Source organism: Labeo rohita, chromosome 10, assembly GCF_022985175.1.
Source record: "Labeo rohita strain BAU-BD-2019 chromosome 10, IGBB_LRoh.1.0, whole genome shotgun sequence".
NCBI lineage: Eukaryota > Metazoa > Chordata > Actinopteri > Cypriniformes > Cyprinidae > Labeo > Labeo rohita.
Genome location: NC_066878.1, coordinates 2,596,679 through 2,614,582, shown reverse-complemented (window position 1 = coordinate 2,614,582; position 17,904 = coordinate 2,596,679). Strand labels below are relative to the sequence as shown.

The 17,904-nt window shown below is 36.4% G+C and overlaps 1 long non-coding RNA gene across 1 annotated transcript in view; it reads left to right on the top strand.

The window, feature by feature from the left end:
* Positions 1-17,904, top strand: part of LOC127171536 (uncharacterized) — a 58,505-nt gene that overhangs the window by 18,873 nt on the left and 21,728 nt on the right. The window contains exon 2 of the long non-coding RNA XR_007828529.1: positions 15,665-15,714. This is a non-coding gene — a long non-coding RNA (uncharacterized LOC127171536). The remainder of the gene's footprint in view (positions 1-15,664; positions 15,715-17,904) is intronic.

Sequence of the window (17,904 nt, the reverse complement as noted above, 5' to 3'; positions counted from 1 at the left end):
AGTCATCATTTACGCACCCTAAACTCATTCAACTTTAGTACACAAAAAGATATAGTACATTTGTCTAAGCTGCTCTTCCATGCAATAAAAGAGAATGACTTAAAGTTTTTATGATATTATGATTTTGATTTCAGTCTGTTTCTCACACTACACTATCATGTGTATCAGAAGACAAAGTACTGCTTTTGTCATGCTTTTCTGATCCTTTGTGGAGCTTGACAGTCCCTGACTCACTTTAACTGTATGGAAAAGAGCAGCTGAGACATTTTGCTGAACATCTCCTTTTATGTTTCACATAAGAAAGAAAGTCATACATATGGTTGAGGGTGATTAATTGATGTCATAATTTTCATTTTTGATCAGACTGGCTCTTTAAAAGCCAGATGAGCTGTTTTGCTGTCCTGCCTCAACCTGAAATTAAGCGTCTGTTTGATTGCACCATAAAACCTAAATGAGATTTGTGGTGTTGTCAGAAGCATGGTTCAATATTCAATTACAATCACATTTTGAATATTTAAACAGATGAGAAAATCTAACATGTTGTTAAAGGTTTGCATAAAATGTCTGGCGGCAGGTCCATTAGCTGTTTGTGTTGCGATCGTGGATGGCGGCGTTTAAAAACACAACAAGCCATCAGTCGTCGGACTAAAGAGACACAAGGAGGTGTCTTGTGTTCAGTCTCATGCTGAAGCTGATTTCTTCAGACGTTCCTCCCGGTTCTCGGTCGTTCTTCAGTGTGAGAGGTGGATCTTGGCGTGCAGTCAGGAATTTGGGCCAAAAGGGATTTGAGGTGAAGACAGAGAGTGCTCTGTTAGCAGAGCCACGTGAGGACATTCATCTTTGTGTGTTTGGTCCAAGTCCCTCATGTTTCATAAAAGCAGCTGAACGCAGGAGCCGTGACGGGGCGTTTGCCTGCTGACAGCACAGGGGCATCGTGGGTCAGACTCAAGAGCTCTCCAGCAGCTGAGAGATCAAACACTTCCACATGATGCTGAGTAATGATGTACTGCACGACTTACACTTTGAACTCTGGGAATGTTTAAGAAGCCTCTCTTGAGTTGTGACATACGAGCGTTAGGTTTGTTTGACTGCTGCTGTAGTTGATGATTCTAGTTTTCACTGTCAAGAAAGTTTGTTGACACAAATCAGTGTGGAGAGTTTTTGTTTTTCTTGAAATATTAACATTTTTATTTGTTCTCTTTGAAACGGCATTCCTCTTGTTGGAGTTGAGCCTGAGTTTGTCTAGAGCATTTCAGCGAGCACCACTAGAGTGTTAGGACCAGGCACAACATGGAAAGTTTCCAGCGTTAAGCAATTTGTCTGTCCACACTGCAGGGTTATGCAAAACTCTGAACTAAGAAATTGGCCGTCTTTCAATTAATATAAACTGGAATTGGCCACACATCACAGGAAGTAAAATTGGAATCTATCTATCATTCTGTCTGTTGTTCTATCCATTGTTATATCCATCATTATATCTGTTTCATTGTTCCATCTGTTATTGACTCTATCTATCTATCTATCTATCTATCTGTCTGTCTGTCTGTCAGTCATTCTATCAAATGTTCTATCTATCTATCTGTCTATCTAGTCTATCTATCGTTCTATCTGTCGTTCTATCTAACGTTCAATCTATTTATTGTTCTATCTAACGTTCTAACGTTCTATCGTTCTATCTGTCGTTCATCTATCGTTCTGTCGTTCTGTCGTTCATTCTGTTTATTGTTCTATTGTTCTGTCCAACATTCCATAATTTTATCTGTTGTTCTATTGTTCTTTCTATCATTCATTCTGTCTTTAATTATGTTGTTCTGTCATTCTTTCTATCTATCTATCTATCTATCTGTCGTTCTATCTATCTATCATTCTGTTCGTCGTTCTATCTATCTATCTATTGTTCTATCGTTCTATCTATCTATCCATCTAATCTACCTGTTGTTCTATCTATCGTTCTAGCTATCGTTCTATCGTTCTATCTATCATTCTATCTTTCTATCTGTTATTCTATTTATCGTTCTGTTGTTCTTTTGTTGTCACTTTTGTTGTTTTAGCTATCGTTCTGTTTACGTATTATTCTTTCGTTCGTTCTGTTGCATTCTTTTAATGTAGCAATCATTCCGTCTACTTATTTTTCTATCGTTCATTCTATCACTTTCTTTCATTCTGTTGTTCTGTCTACTTTTTCTATCGTTCATTCTATCACTTTCTTTCATTCTATCATTCTGTTCTATCGTTCATTCTATCGTTTTCTTTTATTCTAGCAATTGTTCTGTCTACCTATTATTCTATCGTTCGTTCTGTCATTCGTTCTAATGTTCTATTCATTCTGTTGTTCTTTTGTTTGTTCTATTTACCTATTGTTCTATCATTCGTTGTATCAGTCTTTACTGTTCATTCTATAGTTTGTTCTATCTGTCGTTCTATTTATCTATAATGCCTGTAAAGTTTCAAACCTCAAAGCTGTTTAAACTTATTTTCAAAACTGTTAAACAAAGACTTTTTCAAGCCACCATTCAAAGTTTGTTTTGGCATGCTTTGGTTCTCTAGTTACAATTACAGTTATATGAATTTCGTATTTAATATTTTCCTCATATGGAGAAAGATCAGATAAGGCTCTGACTTGGTTGGACTTTGCCTGCTTTAATCCGACACAACCTAAAATATAAATACACACCATACGTGTGTTACGTTGACTTTGTTGACCTGTTTGTATTTTTAACACAGTAATTTCCCGCCGGTGTCTGAGCTCTGGATCATCCATCACACAGACGCAGCTCGGCTGTGATTTACAGTTGTGCGGTTACCTTTGGCTGCCTTGGCCAAAAGTCAGCGTTAAGCGCTAACACTAAGCTCATGTAAATGCAGATATCTTGATGGAAACAAACTCCGGATTTGATTTGACGAACTAAAGGGTTGCTCTTGACAGCTCCAATTTATTGCTTAAGATGAACGCTTGTCTGTGTTGATCAGTCAAAGCTTTTGATGCTGAAGCATGTGAATGGATTACCTCTGTTTTGTTTTAAAGCGTAAGTGTCTCAGCCTTTGCGAAGGGGACTATTGCAATGGTGTGTAACTCCTTTAGGATCATTGTTCCCAACAAAATGGCCCCCCGGGGTATGTGACACTTTTCTCAAAGGGCTCTCATGAGGGGTTTAACGGGTTAACGGCAAACAAAAGAAACTGAGAACATGTAACTCAGCAGGGGGCCCTGTGGAAACTCCAGGCAGCCATAATCTCGACCCAGTCACTTCCTGTTTGCTTTACCCAGAATCAGGAGTCTGTCACAGGGCTGAATTCGAGTTGGCAGCCACATGTTGATTTCCAAGCATATTGATGTGCACTATTATAAGGATTTGACTTGATTGAACTACTTAATTACTTTTCTGTCATTATTTTTTTGTGCTTAGAAGAGTTTGTTGTTCTACAAACATACTAAAGCAGATATGTTTCACAAAAGATGAATGCTAATTGATTTTTTTTGTCATTTAATTTCTGGGAATAGTTCACACAAAATGCAAAATGCCTGACAACTCTCATGTTGTTTCCTCCAACATAAAAGAAGATATTTTGCAAAATTTGGAGATGAGGGCTGTCAAGTAAGAAATATGAGAAGTATCATAAAAGCAGTACTTAAGCTTGTGCATTATATTTTGAAGTCTTCTGAAACCATATGATAGGTTGTCACAGAGATGCACACTGAAAAATGAATAATTATTTGTGACCCTGGACCACAAAACCAGTCATAAGTGGCACAGGTATATTTGTAGCAATAGCCAACAATACATCGTATGGGTTAAAATGATCAATTTTTCTTTTATGCCAAAAATCATTAGGATATTAAGTAAAGATCATGTTCCATTTTGTAAATTTTCTACCGTAAATGTATCAAAACTTAATTTTAGTAATATGCAGTGCTAAGTACTTCATTTGGATGATTTTCTCAATATTTACATTTTTTTTTGCACCCTCAGATTACAGATTTTCAAATAGTTGTATCACAGCCAAATATTGTCCTGTCTTAACAAACAATACATCAATGGAAAGCCTATTTATTCAGATGATGTATAAATCTCAATTTCAAAAAAATTGACTCTTGAAAAAATGAAAAAAAAGGGAAAAATGATGTGGGGGTTTACTTTGAAACAATTTCCAATTTCCAGTAAATTTTGCAAATAATTACAAAGGAATGACAAGAAACATTTAATTAAATGTGACAATTTGAAGTAGAAAACATCTCTCAACATTTAAAAAAATTATTTTTACAGTGCATTTCATGTTTGAGTATATCAATATATCTTTAAATGTTAATATATTAATATATACAGAAATTTTATGGTTTCGAATGACTAATAACTCACTTTTATGGTTTATTGTTATCACATTCGGAGATTCACAGACTCCATTTACCTGCACTGTAAAAAGAGCAGCTTTATTGAGTATTGTTTTTTGGTTTTGTTCTTTGGAAGAAAGAAAATCAAATAAATTTAAAACAAGATTTTGTGCATAAAAATGGCCCTAAATGAGTTTAATTAAAGAGTGTCATGTAGAAGTAACGCTGATTGGCTTGTATGTTTGACCATCTCATTGACTTATTGTGAAAGTGCCACTAAGAATTTTTGATTTCCTATACACAAGCTTCTCTCACCTTCATAGGGCTTATTCAATGCTCTGTCAGGCTAATAATCAATAATCATACCGTTTAGAGCGTCATGTTTGCAAATTCCGTTTTTTATTAGAGAAACTAGTTTACTCTTTGTATGCAAATGAGCACTTAGTCTTGCTGTCTTTGTTCAGTCAGAGGTGGTGGTTTGTGTGTTGCACAAAAATGCAAAACAATTTGGGTTCAGCAATTTCCTGCACGGTGCAGGGGTGAATCGTAATTATGCCTTTCCATATCATTCCTGCTGTGCCCTTCCAGCGTTCTGCTGAATCAGCAATGGATCAGGCAGCGGAAAATGCAGTGATTTTCATGCTTAATGCTTTTTATCATGGCTGCAGAGAAATGAGCTTGAGAACAGGACAGACAGTGCATGTGTGAGTCTGCATTGCACTGCAGTCCATATAATTGTATAAATTTCACCCAGTTAAGTTTGTTTGTCAGGCTGCAGCTGAACATCTAGAGCTCGAGCTTTATTCTCTCGGTTTGTGAAAGCCTGAGATGATGTTAGAGATGTCAAAGAGCAAGACTCAATAAAACATCCTTTTCATGGTGATTTTAGAAGCATAGAATTTAATATATTCCACTTGATTGTGAAGTCTAGCTTTTTGCCGGCCTCTATAATTGTAGATGATTGCCTCAAATGAGCCTTAAATGTGTGTTTTAAGTGTGTCATTTTTTCTAAAAGCTTGAGCACATTTGAGCAGCGTCTGAGATCTCCTGTCCAGGTCTGTGGTGTATTTTCTAAGACAACAAAAGCCAGACCAAGGGAGAAATCAGAAGGAAAGACAGGAAGGTTAAAAATGACCGCCTAATTCCCCAACGCTGTCACATTATGAAGCTGGAAACATTTATTAAGCCACGAGCGGATTTTTTTAGATGAAAAACAAACGTATATAGAATGCCGCGTTTGTTCAGAAGATTCAAGTGCGTTAGTCATTAAAGTAGGGACGGAAATGTACAAAAATACTAGAGCGGATTTTGTTCTGTTATTGCTCCATAAACGAATACGTTCTTCCGAACAATGTGGACAAACACCATACTGATATAATCAGAATGTGTTTTCCACTCTGCTGATTATGAGTTAAATGTTTGAATCACTCTAATGACTCACTCACTGATTCAGTCAGAGTGGTTCTTGATTTATTCACCTACTTTAATTACGTCCAACTGGAAATTAACCGAGAACTTTTATAGTGTGTTGTGTGTACTTAAAGCCGACATGAAATTAAAATGGACTTTTTACTTTATGTATGCCTTTCTAACTGCTCTGAAAACATATTTCCTTTTCTGCTGATGTCACTGATGTGCAATCTATTGGATAATATTAAGCGAAAGCCAAATAGCTTTTTAAGCATTGCAGCTGTTTTAGTAATTCAGTTCTGTTTCACTCTAAAATGCACCACATTGCAAAAGTAAAATGGATTGCTTTTTGCAATTCCTGTTTACTTTAGGGCTTGCGAGTCTGTTAGAAATGACTGGTTGTTCTGTGAGAATGTGTAGATTAATATTATTCTGATAATAGAAAGATTCTAAAATACTTAACCAAAAAGTTACACTACCAGTCAAAAGTTTTTAATGTGTTTTTAAAGAGTTCACTTTTACTCACCAAGTCTGCATTTATTTGATCCAAAATACAACAAAAGCCGTAATATTGTGAAAATTTTTTACTTTTTAAAATAGCTGTGTTATATTTGAATATATTATAAAATGTAATTTATTTATGTGATCAAAGCTAAATTTTCGTTATCGTTACTCCAGTCTTCAGTTTCATATGATCTTTTAAATCATTCTAATATGCTGATTTGCTGTTCAAGAAACATTTTATTATTATTATCAATGTTTAAGTTTACATTTTTTTTTTTTTTAGGATTCTTTGATAAAGACAGAGATCCAAAGATCAGCATTTATCTGAAATAAAAAGCTTTTGTAACATTATACACTATACCATTCAGCCAGTTTTTGCTCATTTAATTTTGCAAGGATGCTATAAATTCATCAAATGCTCAGCTGTTTTTAACATCACCATAATAATAATAAATGTTTGTTTGTTTTTTTGATTGGCAGAACAGAATATTAGAATGATTTCTGAAGGATCATGTGACAGGAGTAATGATGCTAAAAATTCAGCTTTGCAATCACAGGAATAAATTACATTTTAAAATATATTCAAATAGAAAACAGGTACTTTAAATAGTAAAAATATTTCAAAATTTTACTGTTTTTGCTGTACTTTGAATCAAATAAATGCAGAATAAATAAAGAGACTTCTTTAAAAAAAACATGAAAAATGTTACTGTTCAAAAACTTTTGACTGGTAGTGTAGTTGTTTGCACATTTGTCAGGAAAAAGTATTATACTCAGTATATTAATAAATTCAATTAAATATACTCAATTACTAAAAGAAATGTTTATGCGCTGTTAGAAAAATGTGCAAAGGTGTGAGGATACTGCTCCTGTGACAAGCTAAAAGTCCATTTTTTGCACGTTTTGTTAGAGAATGTTGAATAATTAAGAAACGGAACCATTAATGGAATCAGAAACTGAAGCAGAATAATTAAATTCCTTACAGTTCTCATACTTAAAGAAAAGTTGTTCTCAGGACGCGTCTGATTAGCCAATTCAGTCTGACAGCCTCCTTTGTGTAAAAATCTCCATCCCTGTAGTTATAATGAACATGAAATCCTATTTGTGTCCAGTCCGGTGAGTTTCAGAAGAGTTGATGAGCTATGCTGAGATTCATTTTTCCCCCTGGTTCGTTACCTGGGGGTCCTGAGAGTAAGCAAGGCTAATTAAGCCTGAAGTCGTTTGAATTCATTTTAATGGTCTTGGTCAATTAACACACTGCTTTCTCAAGTCTTATTTAATGCCATTTATATTGATCAGCTCCTGCGTCGTCACACGTGGAATACTTTTTACTCTGCCCAAGTTTAATATTCAGAAGTCTCGATGTATTGATTGATTCTTTGTGATGGTAAACAAGATCTATGTCTGCTTGTCGCTCACGGTTAGCGCGGTTTCGGTAATCGATGTGCACTGTTCACGCATTACGTCATTTAATTAAAAGCCCTCTTAAGGTTTCTGAGGCAAAGATTTTGTTATTGACCATAATTTAATAGAGAGCTCAGCCAAACCCTGTACAGTATTAGATTTGGCTTTTGAGAAAAGTGAGATTGGAATTTGTGCACTTTTAGTTTTTAAGGTGATGAATTGTCATTCGGAGGGGGGTGGGAAAACTTTTGATGCTTCTCGCTTGATCTTCATTTTGCAAATCAGCAAATTAGAGTTTGCGTTGTGATTGGATGACCTGTGTGATGGTTATAAAAGCTGCCTAGCAACATACAACAGTTATGATTTCTTATTCTGTGTCAAGACTTTATATTAAAAGTATCGATTAAAGTTTAGGCCTGTACCCATAAATAAATTCATGAAATGAGTTTTAGGTTAATCAATTTACTTGAACCGTTTTTTCTGTGTGTTAGAATGCTCCTCTCCCATTGGCTGTCGGTGTGCTCTGCACCAGCTCCCTGCTTCCCTTTTCCCCGTCAACAGCCTTGTTTCTCAACCTGTCTCCGCCCAGCGAAGGCAGCTGCAGCCAATGAGCTTCACAGTCAAGGTGTCGGCATTTAATAAGGACCCACCCAGCCAAACTGATTGGCAGTTGGGTCAAACAAAGTCATTTTCTTGGCTCGTTGCCTGGCAAACTCTGTAAGCGTTTAAGGCATTGGGCATTGCGCAGGGAAACCTCAAATCTCACTGCACAAAACCTATTTGTGCCTTCAACTTAGTTTTTTTTTTTTGGCTCAATCTCCTGAGGGTCTAAACCAAACTACTAACTGCATTGAGAGCAGCAGATCTGTTTGTCGTGTTTGGTTTAATCAGCCTTTGTGCCTGCAGATGCATTTCATTACATTTGCACAAATCTGTTTGCATATGCATTTCCCCTGGTGTTTGTTTGTCACGTTACATTGAATGGTGGAGGATTTACAGTTTTCACTTAGAAACTGTAATAAAATTCACAAAGAAATGGCAAGTAACATTGAATTAAACATGAAATATTCTTGTAAAACACACCAACAGTAATTTACAGCATTTACAGCAAATATTTTTTATGCTATGCTTCATGCTTTTAGAAAACTTACATGTACGTGCACTTGTTCATGTTTTTAAAATGACCCATCTGCTCCTTGAACTCTGTAGTGGTGCACGTATGGAGATTAATTATGCATGTAGAAATAATGTTTGATATTTTACTTTCGGCAGTAATGACTCAGTTCGCGTATATAGGGAGGTCAGTGGTTTGAGGAGGGGTCTGCAGTATAGACGAACGCCATTCTGGTTTCTCATATCATATGTGGAAGATTAAAGTCAGACTATTCCGTCACCTTCACTGACATTGTTTATAGAGTTGATGAATAATTGCCATTAAGAAGGCAAGCACCCAGCGTTGATTTTCCATAGCCATCTGGTTCCTTCACCCCTGCGAGCAGTGAGCGCAGTTGGTTCGCCCCGCTGAAGGGACCGCATTACGACTGTTTCACATTACTGCGACGTCTGTCTGATTTTCCCCCCTGTCTGGTTTTCAGTGGTTCGATCTGTCTTGCGGGAAAACCTCTCTTTGCCGGTCTCAGTTGAACTTTGACCTCAACGTCCTGCTTCTCCGGATATGAAATGCCATTCTGTGAGGTGTCAAGACAGCGCTGATTCTGGAAAAACTGTTTGTAGGTTTAGTTCATCCAAAATTATGATCATTTATGAACTCTGTCATTCCAGACCTGTTTGACTTTCTTTTTCCAAAGAATACAAAAGGAGAAATTTAGCAGAATGTTCGAGCTGCATTTAAACAATGAAAGTAGTTGGAAACCAGGAGCAGCTAGTATCATCATGATATTTTGGGCAAGTACCATGGTGAAACTGTGTTTTTTAGACACATGCCATGGCATTCTTTGACGTACCAGTTTAAATTGATGGCATTATGTAATATATTAGATATAATGAACTAACAATTAACAATACATGTACAGCATTTATTCATCTTAATTAACATCCATTTCTAAAATATGCTAATAAATGTACCTTTATAATTATACAAGTCTCTTCTGCTCACAAAGTCTGCATTTATTTGATCCAAAGTACAGCAAAAACAGTACAATAACTGTTTTCTATTTGAATATTTTTTTTTAATGTAATTTATTCCTGTGATTTTAGCATCATTACTCCAGTCACACGATTCTTCAGAAATCATTCTAATATTCTGATTTGCTACTCAAAAAACATTTGTTATTATTATTATTATGTTGAAAACAATGGAGTAGTTTTTTTTCAGGTTTCTTTGATGAGTAGAAAGTTCAGAAAAACAGCATTTATCTGAAATAGAAATCTTTTAAACATTTTAAATGTCTTTATCATCACTTCTGATCAATTTAAAGCATCCCTGCTAAATAGAAGTATTAATTTCTATAATTTCCAAACTTTTGAATGCCATTTTATTTCAGATAAATAGAAAAAAATCTATAGATCGTTTATTGAACAAAAAATCTGCATATTAGAATGATCTCTGTGAATGTGACACTGAAGACTGGAGTAATGATGCTGAAATGTAGCTTTGATCACAGGAATAAATTACATTTCAAAATTTAAATAGATGATGTTCAAATAGAAAACCGTTATTTCAAATAGCAAAAATATTTCAACATTTTACTATTTTTGCTATACTTTGAATCAAACAAATGCAGGCTTGGTGAACAAAAGAGACTTCTTTAAAAACATAAAAAATCTTCAAATAGTAAATTCAAATAGTTAATGTATTATGGATTTATATGATAAATGCTGTAAAGATCAAGATATATAACGCTTTAAATAATCTTAACAAATTGAACCTTATAATTAAGTGTTACTTGATCATGTAAATAATGTAAAAATCCATTCGTACATGAGGTATATACCACAATCAGCAAGTCTGAAGAGCCTCTAAATGACATGTGACAGAAACGCCCTCCTCATGCGTGTGTTTTTTTCAATCATGCATGGAGCTGACACAGCCTGGCTAAATGATGTGAGGAGAACACGCGTTTCGCTGCATAAATTCAATTCCTTCCCTGTTGAAAGCGGGCTGTGTTTGAGTGCTGTGGTGTGACTGTCTGACTCAGGATGAGGGGAGCGTCTCACACCCTGTGGCAGAATTTATTGGTCCTGCAAGTTCAGAGTGACGTGAAAATAGTTTATCCTCGCAGGCCTGCATCTCCAGAGCATATATCAGCCTGCTGCGCGTCATCAGGAAACACACATGCACAAACAGAGCTGCCATTGTGTTATATACTTTATGACACAGATTCGAGGAAGAAACTCAGACGCATGCATATTGATTGCTGTACAGAGGTTTGTTTAACAGATCAAGCGTACGTCGGCGGTGTTGCTGAAAGTAGTTCACAGTTCTTTTTGTGTGCATTTAACCTTAAAGTATCTTTACTGTCTTTAAATAATGTAATGGCATTATTTATGACCAATGACGGTATTTAGAAATCTTTTTGTTTCTAATTTAAAGCAGCTTTTATTAATAAAGTAAGTATTACACATATGTTAAATTAAATAATAACGTAAAGCACAAACGACATTCCAAAAAGAACAAACCTGGCATAGAAAAAGCCTCAATATTATTATCTCCTGGCAAGCTTAATCAGCCTTGTCAGAAACATAATGATAAAAAAAATTATATTCTGTGGAGCTCATATGTGTGTTGATATATGGAACTTCACTACATATATATATATAAATGTCTGTGTGTGTGTGTGTGTGTGTGTGTGTGTATTAAAGATACATCTATAATTTAGATTTGGCCCTGAACTGCAACAATTCGTTTTATGTACAAAAAAAGTAATTACATTCTGTCTTAAACTTTTTCTATAAATTGAGATTTCAATTTGCAGATAAGGACTAGATTTAGATATCGTCTTTTCCCCAGTTCATTCTTCCTGTGAGCTCAGGGCCACACCAATATATATTCACATGCATCAACTTGAACAGATCATCTCTTGTGGTTTGATGCAGATCTGCTGACTGTTTGTCTGCTGTCAGAGTATGTTGGGAAATTCATCCATCCAGGAACAAGGGTGGATGAGTTCAGGGTGATCAAATCCAAACATCTAGTGTTATGAGCGGGACCGCAGGCGATTCAGGGCCGTGTGTATTTTTGTGTGGGAATTTTCTTGTTTTGCGCTGGACAGAGAGATCATCGGGATGTCATGACATATTTTGTGTTCGGTTCAGCGAGACGCTGCTCTTAAGTACGCTTGTGTGTCCTGGAAAAGATTCAAAAGAGCCGTGACATGGCCTTTAACCGAATTAGTTCCAGCAGGTCCGGTTTCTAATCTAGAGTTCTTGACGTTTATGGTGAAGCTTAAAGTGGCCCCATAAAGTATTCAGACATTTAATCCACACAAAATGTCTGAATGTCATTGCGTTATACACACAATCTCAAGCCAAGTTGCATTTGTAAGCAATTGAGGCAAAACCATTTCAGAGAACTTTTTTTTCTGAGACTTTTTGCTTCCTCAGTTACAGTATTTAGGGATTTTGCCTCTGTTGTTTTATCATTTAAAACCTTCTTATTCTTTAAAGTAAATGTCTATCTATCTATCTATCTATCTATCTATCTATCTATCTATCTATCTATATATCTGTCTATCTGTCTATCTATCTATCTGTCTGTCTGTCTGTCTGTCTGTCTGTCATCTGTCTATCTTTCTGTCTGTCATCTATATGTCTATCTATCTATCTTTATGTCTGTCATCTATCTGTCTATCTATCTGTCTGTCTGTCTGTCATCCGTCTGTCTGTCTGTCTGTCTGTCTATCTTTCTGTCTGTCATCTGTCTGTCTTTCTGTCTGTCATCTATCTGTCTGTCTTTCTGTCTGTCATCTGTCTGTCTGTCATCCGTCCATCTGTTGTCTGTCTGTCTGTCTTTCTGTCTGTCATCTGTCTCTCTGTCTGTCATCTGTCTGTCTTTCTGTCTGTCATCTATCTGTCTGTCTTTCTGTCTGTCATCTGTCTGTCATCCGTCCTTACGTCTGTCTGTCTGTCTGTCATCTATCTATTTTTTTTGTCTGTCTGTCTGTCTGTCTATCTATCCGTCTCTCTTTCCATCTGTCATCTATCTATCTCTCTGTCTGTCTGTTTTTCTGTCTGTCATCCGTCTGTCGTCTGTCTGTCTGTCTATCTATATATCTGTCTGTCATCTGTCTGTCTGTCATCCATCCATCTGTTGTCTGTCTGTCTTTCTGTCTGTCATCTGTCTGTCATCTGTCTATCTGTCATCTATCAATCTGTCTGTCTTTCTGTCTGTCATCTATCTATTTTTTTGGTCTGTCTATCCGTCTGTCTTTCCATCTGTCATCTATCTATCTCTCTGTCTGTCTGTCTTTCTGTCTGTCATCCGTCTGTCCGTCTGTCGTCTGTCTGTCTGTCTATCTATATATCTGTCTGTCATCTATCTATCCATGTATCTATCTGTCTGTCTGTCTGTCTGTCTGTCTATCTATCTATCTATCTATTGTCTGTGCGTCTGTCTGTCTGTCTGTCTTAACCCTTCATCCGTCCGCCTATCTGTGTCATCTATCTGTTGTTCTATCTATCTATCATTCTTTTGTTCTATCATTCTATCTTTTGTTCTATCATTCTGTCGTTCTGTCCATTCTAGCTGTTTGAACATTTGTTCTATCACTTTCTTTTGTTCTAGCTAATGTTCTGTCTATATATTATTATATTGTTCGTTTTGTGGTCTTTCTTTCAGTTTGTAAGGTCTATAAACATTTTAACTTTTTAAAAAACTTTTTCTTGAAATTTTCTAATTCAAAATTGAATTCGACTTGTAATTCTACATCCTGCCCTAATTACAATTCAGGAATCTGAGGAATTCTAATTAAATACAAATCTATTTACCCAGACCTCATTCTGCAGTAAAATTATAGTTACATTTCCTCTGTTAACTATAGCTACTTCCTCTTGTTTTTTGACTCTCACCTCATTTCAACTCTGGGGCTGTAGAGATTCTATACAGAGGTCATGTGTGATCTCATGTGCGTAGCTTTAACAAGATGCAGGAAACGCCCACATATGCGCCCCGTTGTCTGCTATCACACTTTATAAAGCTCTAGTGGGAAACTTCATCAGCCCACTACAATCTACAAACTATGATCATGACTCACAGATTGATGATGAATCGCTGTCTGTGTGTTTGAAATAAAGCTTCACTGAGTCACTCCATTCACACGCACAGGCAACAGGAGGCACGCAGTCCGACGGGGCGTTTTTTTCTCAACTACCGTCTGCAAAGCGAATGCGCTCTTCGCTGCATTCCAGTGCAGCGTCGCTCGAGAATTACTCCAAAGGCATCGTTAAAAGATGTTTCCTCTTCTCTCATCTTCTGAGTGACTTAGCATCATTGTTTGAATTCAGCTGATTTCCATGTCCTGTTGTCCTTACGATGGGCATCGTGCCAGGTAGAGGTTGCCATGACTCCCAACGCCACCCCTTTTCAGCCCCCCTGGAAGGTGGCATTTTTTTCGTGGAATGCTCGGCGAAAGGGTTTTAGATTTTAGACAAAAGATGTCTACTCAACATCAGCTGAATGCCTCTGGGCTCGAGCAGCATCATGTGACCCACTGGTGAAGGTTTTGTGAAGGTGCCAGAACAGAAAAGGAGAAACTTGGAAAGCGATGCTAGTGAGAGTTCTTTCTCTTTTTTCCCTCTCTTGTCTTTTCCTTGCTGAGAAAATGGCGGACTATGCAGACTTTCTTATTTAGCAAAAGTATTTTAGTGGCACTTTTATACGTCAATCCCGATTGTTAATTTTAAATCTCACAGGTTGTTTTAGTTGAAGTAAAAACGGTGCTCAAACTGTTTCCGAAACTCTAAAACAAGTCATGATTCGGTGAATGAATGGGTGCAAAAACCGCCACCCACTTTGGAATGGCTCAAGTGTACCGTGAGTTGAACATGTACGTCTGATGAACATCAGCAAGCAGGTGAGGCAGTGAGAGGACAGCAGCTGTTTGTAAAACGCTCACTTTTTACCGCCTCGACAGCTTGTGTGTTGTCTTTTTAAAACCGCCGTGTTCTTGTCTAAGCTCACCCTGTTCTCGCAGACAATCACGCATGGCGTTCTCTGGCAGGGATGTGTTCGAACAAGCTGTTTCCGCCAAACTTTTCAATTTTTTCACACCTACGGTGTTTGTGCACCCATCACAATTTGCCATATGATTAAAGTGAAAATATGAATGGTGAACCATTATTATATTTTTTTTTTTACAATTTTTTTTCCCGTTCCTTTCTGTTGGATATTTATCAGATTGTTGGAACCGTGAGACACGTACTTGGTTTGCACAACTACACATTATTCTGAAGAAAGATTTTGTTTTTGCAATCATTTATCAAAATGTAGTAACTTGTTTCACCTCTGAAACAAATTTCCTTTCCAGATGACATCATCAAGCCCTCTTATTTTTCATCTCTTTTCCTACAACTACCAAGCATGTCTTCATCCTAACATTGCTTTATTGTTTGTCTTGACAAACTTTGGCTTTCTAGTTAAAGATTAGGTATATAAGTTTTAAAATTTTTTAAATTCAAATTTGAATTCTTTTCAGTTCCTGCCTCATTTGAAATTCAGGAATTTGAGGAATTCTAATTTAATTCAAATTCAGAATATAATACTTTGCTCCACCTCTGAAATGACTTTTCTTTCCAGATGACATCATTAAGCCCTCTTATTTTTCATCTCTTCCCCTACAACTACCTGTCACATAGAAGTACTTTTCTTCATCCAGTCTATTCTTGCTGGATAAAATTAAAGTCCCTATCGTTTTCTCATTATTCTCATTATATGTCCTGTTAGCTAACTGAATTGTGAACAGCATTTCATTTGTTTTCAACACATTCCTCAGTTATATTTGCTATAGATATATATGTGTAAAGAGGTTTCCTGACATTCTGATTTCTTTCTCTTCACAGCACAAAAATCAAGAGCAGATATGGATACATCTCCACTGAAACTCGACCAGGTCAGTAGATGTTGTTTTGTCTTTCTCCTCCTTTCTATATTTACAGTGACTCTATGACAGTGTTTTGTTCATGCAGCGAGGAATGTTTCTGTGGTTTATCTGATCTGATAGCTCATCCACAAAGACTCGGAGACATGAGTATGACCCGGTATTGGGTTTCATATGAAGCTCTGACCACTTGTCACAAACCCGTAGATCCGATCTTGTGGCGTAATTGGCAACCCAAGCTCGATTCTGTGGGTCTCTGTCACTGTGGTGAACTCAACGCACTCTTTGAACTCGCTACGACAGTGGTTCTCAAACTTTTTTTAGATGGTGGACCACAACATAAAAATGCACAAGCCATCAGTTTCCGTAAAACAACTGCCAGGTTTAGTAGTGCACAAATTAGCTTTAGCTTATACTTTATTTCTTATAAATAGCCTCACTTTTTTCCTTTCATAATTTAGCCTGCTGTTTTGTTCTTATTTCATTGAAATTAATTCCATGAAATTGGTGCCTTTTCCACTTTTAAAATTTTTTTAATAAATATTTTTTAAATATCCATGAAATGAAGACACCTTAAAATGACAAGAAATTGTATTGTGCCATCTCAGGCTATGTAATTTATAATTTTAGGACTATTTTTCTACCTCATGTTTAGGTATTTTTTGTCAACCCTGTTACAGACACAAGCGTTACTAGATACTATAGTTTAATTAGAACTCATATGCCAGTAATGGTATCTGTAAAAAGAAATGGGTACAACTTCTGGTGAGGCGGCAGTAGTGTTATACCAATGGTTTTTTGTGTGCTAATTAGCGAGAGGCAAAGTGTTTTTTAGTATCATTGTTTACTTTGTAAAGTTGCAAACCTTAATGAGAGATGTCATTGCAGTGCTCAGGAACAATGTGTTGTTTGAAGCTGAAAAAAAAAGCTAAATCTTGAATGACTGTTAACTAGTCATGTGATATTTGAACCGAGGCATCGGAGCTTGTGTTAAGGGGTGTGCCAGATGAAGCCTCGATTCAAGGCTTGTGTTGTTAATGTAGAAATCACGAAACCAGTGACAAACGAAGCCTCACTTTCTCTCCAGTCCCGTGCGAGATTCACTTTGTCGGTTCAAACCACCAGATGTTACTTATTCATTTATATTTTTAAATACCCAGTCATACAAGTAATATTAAAATACAAATTATTTCAGAAAAATTAAATATTTGCCATATACACTTAATGTGTACATTATTGTTTTATTACAGATTATCAGATTAAGCATTCATACTAATTTAATGTCACAGATTAATGGGTAAATGAATTTATCAGAGATTCAACAAACAAACACACACACTGTTAGACTTCTATTTGGGCACGTAAATGAGTCGATCTGTGAAATGTGTGGTGAATGCTTCATCCAACGGTTTCTTTCACATGCTTCTGGCTGCTTTATTTTTTGCTAACCACCAGATCACGCTGTTTTCGACTCACTTTAAGCTTTGAATCTTTTCCCAAAACTGTCAGATGAAATGTCGGTGCTTTACGAGGCTTCATTTGCATCACTACTGTCGGTTGTTGAATGAATGAGTGTTACGTCCCGCTTGTTTACTTCGAACCGGAAGATGCTCCCACTTTTGACGCAAGCGCCCATGGGGGCGTAGGAAACTTGTGGACAGGCATTAGCTCAATAATATACTGAGCCTGACCTTTAAAATGTTTGAATTTTACACAGACAATCTCTAAAAACAATGTCAAAGCTAATCAATGTCATCCATGTTACCCACATGTCAAAACCTGTTACTCTAAGAAGTAACAGGTTTGACGATTTCAAACAAATTTGCTAATTGCTAGCTAATATTCAAGTTCACAAAAGCACATATTGTACACTTTGAAAGGAGTTTACTTGTAGATATTCATTATATTACATAATAATTGTTTCAATTTACATTTTAAAAATGGTAACAGGATCGACATTGCATGATGTCCCCCCTGAGTCAAGCCTCATAAATCATCAAAAATAGAACATTATAGAGGAGTGAGAGAAACATGCTTATGTTTTAAGTGTTGGAATCCTGTTTGAGAGATGATGTAACCTCCTAGAAATTGTCACTTGAATGTACATTATTTTACAAGGTTTTCTTTTGATGAGGGTAACAGGGCTGACATGAAATCAGGGGACCCCAGTAAAATGATTTTTTATTTGATTTATTTAATTTG